Source organism: Solanum pennellii, chromosome 4, assembly GCF_001406875.1.
Source record: "Solanum pennellii chromosome 4, SPENNV200".
Lineage (NCBI taxonomy): Eukaryota > Viridiplantae > Streptophyta > Magnoliopsida > Solanales > Solanaceae > Solanum > Solanum pennellii.
In genome coordinates this window covers 6533082-6539105 of record NC_028640.1, presented here as the reverse complement: position 1 = coordinate 6539105, position 6024 = coordinate 6533082, and positions in this window count along the sequence as shown.

The window sequence follows — 6024 nt, the reverse complement described above, 5'->3', positions numbered from 1 at the left end:
AACAGATTGACCAATAATATATTTATATAAATTAATTTTTCTTTTTAACGAAAAGTTGCGATTTTTAAAAAATTTGTGATTTTTTAGGAAGAGTTGTGTCTTTTATGAAGAATTGCGACTTTTATGAAGAGTTGCACCTTTAATGAAAAATTGCGACTTTTATTGAAGAGTTGTAACGTTAATAAAAAATTATGACGTTTATGAAAGATTGTGACTTTTACAAAGAGTTTTGTACTTTCCGATTAGGCACAATAAACATTTATTCAAGCTACACGATAGTCTATAAATAGAGTGATTTTGTCTCATTTTAAAACAAGAAAAATTTTGAACTTCTTCTTCTTTTGCACAATTAAATATCTGTGTACTTTGCTCTTTTTAAGTGGGTCACGGACACCATTATTTTTGTATCAACACACTTGTGAATAGAATCATTCAGTCCTGAGATGATCTATTCGTTTAAACATCGGGTACTAGAACGAAAAAAATTTCTTAAGGGGACAATGTCTATTCAGTCGGCTCTATTTTTTCCTTTATGTTTCATTTTATTATTACAGATCCTGTATGTTTTTACAGTCATTAATTTATGCTTATGTTATTAATTTTTATTTTTGAGTACATGTTAAACTTTATTGTTTATGTTTATGATTTTTATCATTATCTTGAAGCAAAGATACATGAATCAAGAGTTTGATGTAATCATTAGACCGTTGTTGTCATGTAGATTAGAGTTCTCTGCCTTATAAAATAAATGAATTTGACCTTTATAGAGTTTTCAGTGGCTAAAAGATCCATGGGATGTCTAAGAGACTTTGACTATGCAAAAGATATGGTGGTTCCACACTAACTTGATGTTTTATTTATTCAACTTTCTACCTTATCGAGACACTCAATCAATTAATGGCATCCAAAAAATAAAGGAATGTAGTGGCATGGTAAGTATTGTACTCAACCTTAATCAAACGTTTGGGGTTCAAATGTTGGGCGAGAGTTAATGAATTACCTCTCAAAGTAGGATGAATCTATTGTCACGCCCCGAGCCTACACCCTGAGCGGGACTGGCACTCAAAGACCATTGTTGGCCCTCAAGTGAACCCTTGACCTGACTTACTTAACTCAGCGGAAGACTAAACTCAACTTAAACAAAAAATAAAGACATGTTTAAAGGAAAGTACTTCATATAATATCTGGTCATGACGGCACTCAAGTCTCAACAAGCAACAATAAACTCTAAACTGAAATACTAGTGTCCAAGAAGACTCTAAACTGACTGAAGAGGGATATTGTTACAGACCTCACAACATCATAAAACTAAACTACTAAAAGCAAGAGAAATGGATGTCCTCCGGAATGCAATGAGGCTCACTACTAACTCAGGAGCTCAATCTAGATTAACGAAACGCCGCGTGCTGATCCTGATTACCTGCATCTGCATCTGCATCATAAAAACGATGCAGGCCAACTGACATCAGTATATTGAATGTACGAGTATGAGAGTTACAATGCTAAGTAGAACTATAAAGCTTGAAATGGAGTAAGAATGAACTTACCTTGGCTCTACTCAACCCATAAGACAACAACTCAATATAAAGCAAAAATGACATATGCAATATATATATGTGTAAAATTGATAAAACGGTGTAACTATTAGTTCATTGAAGATATAACAATAATAAATACAACTTTACTTGTATATGAAAGTAATACAGTTTCTATGGAATTTTCTCTAACCGACAACCATCACTTAAGAGATACAGTGATGATATAACGATCTACCACATGCTGCTAGCGCATCCTATACTTGGCCAAAGGTATAAGACCTGAACTACCTAATGGATCCACTAGCAAACTGTGAAAAGAAATCATCTAAAAAGTATGACCCTTTTATACCTATGACGGCTACATGGTTTATGAGGGCTGTGAGTTATCTGAACTCTCCCTCATATCAGTGCTCAATACTACTCCCAAAAATGTACTGGCTCTTGTGTTTAAAAACATATTGATTTTATGGTTTGAGATTAGTGCTCAAAACTTAGCTTTTAAAAAACTCTCTTGAAAATCATAGTTTCCTCTTCCTTCTATTAAAACTAGTCATAGGCTCTAAGGAAGTCTAGCTTCCCTTCCTTCTCAAAAGTTTGAAAACATTTTGTTTAAACTCTTAGGGACTACTTAGTTCCCTTATAACTCTTGATAAGTGAACTCAACTTGATACTTTTTGCTTACTTGAAACTTAACTCTAAGGGAATACTTAGTTCCCTTATAACTTTTGAGAAATGAACTCAACTTTTTACTCTTTCTTGACTTGAACTTTAAGTATTTAAAACAAAGTGAAAATGTTTGTGAAAGACTTTAGAAAACTTGATAACTTTACTTTGACTTTCTTCTAGACTTGACTATTAACATCCTTGACTTTGATCTTAACTTTCCTTGAATTGGATTATGGATTCAAGGATCATGATCTCATGTTTATCGATGATTTCATTATGTTTATATGTACTCTAGAGTATTGGAATCAACCAGGAATGAAGGGTACATCACATAGGAACTAGTACAAAAAGATAGGGAAAGAACGGGGTCTCGAAGGGGTCTTGGCGCTCTGAGAGGCGCGGAGGGCCATAGATTGACGGACAAAGGTTGTCCTCAGGTTCTCTAAGAGGCGCGGCGTTCCAGAGCCTGATGGAAAGACTCACTCTGTCTTGAGGGGCTTTGGAGGCGCGGCGCCCCAGTACTTACCAGACGGGTTTTCCAAATTTCTTCTTCGTTTTTCATCTTTAAACCTTCACAAACTCCCATGGATTCTACCCCAAATTCTTAGGATCCCTAAATAACTCATTACCCAATAGTTTAGACCCAAAAATAGTCTAGAAACATGGATTGAAACTAACAGAGATCAACACCGATTCAACCAACAAGAACTTCAAACTTTTCATCAAGAACTTCAAGATTTTCATGCAATTTATCTCTAAATTGCTGTAATGAATCAAATTGGAGGGCGGGTGAAATAACCCAACACTGAATGATCTCACATACCTGATAAGGATCACCCCCGATGAAATTCACCTAATGAAATCTTGACGTTCTTGCGTCTTTTTCTCCCTTCTCCTCTTTTCTCCTTCCTTTCAAAGCCCTACCTTATTTTCTAAATGTGTAAATTGAATGTGATCAGTTTAGACCCCAACATATTACCCCAAAAATGAATTTAATAATTGACTTAGGAAAAGACCAGAGCACCCTTAATAAATTCGGATTTGGAACTTTCTCTACTCAACAACTCAACTTTCGAAAGCCATATATCCCTCATACGACCTTGGAAATTCGCAAACTTGGTGTCGTTGGAAAGATCTTTTGACGAGCTTTCCATCCATATAAAGAACTCACCCAAACTCATCCTGAGGTGGAAATTATGACTGTTTGAGAATGACCAAAACTCACTTATGGTATCTGGAAAATTTCCAAATTTCCTTATTCATTTTCAAATTTGATTCTTCTTGTTTTTCTTAGTTCAACCTTAGTTTATCTTGAATACGAGATGTTACAATATCTCCTCCTTGAGAACATTTGTCCTCAAATGAGAATTCTTTCTCTGAGCTAAAGATAGTAATATCATTTCAGCACTTGGCAACAAAAGCAATTAATAACATGCTTATACATAATAGTATAAAGTGCTAAGAAGAGAATTTAGTACCTTGATTTGCATTCTCTCCGGATTTAAAGAGATGTGGATATCTCTTATTCATATCCTCCTCATCTTCCCAAGTTTCTTCTTCCACGAATTGATTCCTCCAAAGGACCTTGATTGAAGCAACTTCTTTTGTCCTCAGCTTGCGAATTTGCTGACCCAAAATTTGGACCGAAACTTCTTCATAGGATAAGCTATCCTTAATACCCACATTCTCTGTTGGTACTATCAATAAAGGATCACCTAAGTACTTCTTCAACATAGAAATATGGAATACCGGATGAACCGCTTCTAACTCTTGGGGTAGCTCCAACTCATAAGCCACATTTCCCACTCTCTTGGAGATTCTATAAGGTCCAATATACCGGGGACTAAGTTTCCCCTTCTTACCAAACCTCATAACTCCTTTCATACGTGAAACCTTAAAATACACCCAATCATCTACCTCAAACTCTAATGGCCTTCTTCTAACATCTGTGTAGGACTTTTGGCGACTTTGTGTTGTCTTCCACCTTTCTTGAATCACTTTCACCTTCTCCATAGCTTGGTGAAATAAATCTGGTCATATTAACCCTGTTTCGCCAACTTCAAACCACCCAATAGAAGATCTGCATCTTTTCCCATAAAGAGCTTCATATGGGACCATTTGGATGCTCGAATGATAACTATTGTTGTAAGTGAACTCAATGAGAGGTAGGTGATCATCCCGATTTCCCTTGAAGTTGATCACAAAAGCTCTCTACATATCTTCCAAGGTCTGGATAGTACGCTCTGCTTGTCTATCTGTCTGAGGATGAAAAACAGTGCTCAAATTCACCTTGGAACCTAAACCTTTCTGGAAAGATTTCCAGATTTATGCGGTAAATTGTGCACCTCTATCTGAAATAATGGAGATCAGAACTCCATAAAGTCTTACCACTTACAGAAGGTACAAATTAGCATAATCCTCGGCCGAATAGGTAGTCTTTACTAGCAAAAAATGGGTTGACTTTGTCATTCTGTCGACAATCACCCAAATAGAATCATGTTGTCTTCGTGATCTTGGCAAGCCTGTGATGAAGTACATATTAATCATCTCCCACTTTCATTCTGTAAGTTCTATATTCTGAGATAAACCTCCAGGTCTTTGGTGTTCCACTTTCACTTGCTGACAATTTGAACACTTGACAACAAACTCGGCGATATCTTTTTTCATGCCTTCCCACCAATATACCTCTCTCAAATCACAGTAAATTTTGGTGGCACCTGGATAAATGAAATATCTGGAGCTATGAGCCTCCTCCAAGATTCTCTCTTGGAGTCCATCCATCTTAGGTACACATAATTTGCCTTGGTATTTCAGCACACCATCTCCCCTTTGTTCGAAGGACAATACTCTTTGGCTATGGACACTTGCCTTCAAATCAAGCAAAATAGGGTCTTGGTCTTGCTTCTCTTTCACCTCTAACACCAAGGATGATTCAGCCCCATTGGTCACCAATATTCCTCCTTCTGTGGAATCCATAAGTTTGACTTCCAGTCGTGTAAGTATGTGTACATCTTTTGCTAACTCTCTCTTTCCTTCTTCGACATAGGAATTACTTCCATGAACAACCTGCTTAAGGCATCATCAACCACATTAGCATTACCTGGGTGGTAAAGAGTACTCATGTCATAATCCTTGAGTAATTCCAATCACCTTCTATGTCTGAGGTTGAGCTTTTTCTAAGTGAACAAATATTGGAGGATCTTGTGATCAGTGAATTTATCCACATGAACTCCATACAAATAGTGATTCCATATCTTCAACGCAAACACTACTGCAACCAATTCTAAGTCATAAGTTGGATAATTCTTTTCATGAACCTTCAAATTGTCTAGAGGCATAAGTTATAACCTTGCCAATTTGCATTAACACGTACCCAAGCCAACTCTTGATGCGTCATAATACACCACGAATCCTTGAGTACCCTCGGGTAAGGTCAAAACCGAAGCGGTAGTCAATCTCCTTTTCAACTCTTGAAAGCTTTTCTCACAAGCTTCGCCCCATTGAAACTTGACTGTCTTCTGAGTTAACTTGGTCAAATTAGAGGAGATAGATGAGAATCTTTTAACCAATCTCCTGTAATAGTCAGCCAAACCCAAGAAACTCCTTATATCTGTTGGAGATGTGGGTCTAGGACAATCTAAACTGTCTCAATCTTCTGAGTGTCAACTCTAATACCTTCACCAGAAACAATGTGGCCTAATAATGCCACAGACTTAAGCCAAAACTCACACTTGGAGAACTTGGCATACAATTATTTGTCTTTCAACGTCTGAAGAACAATCCTTATGTGACTAGTATGATCTTTTTCATTCCTTGAATA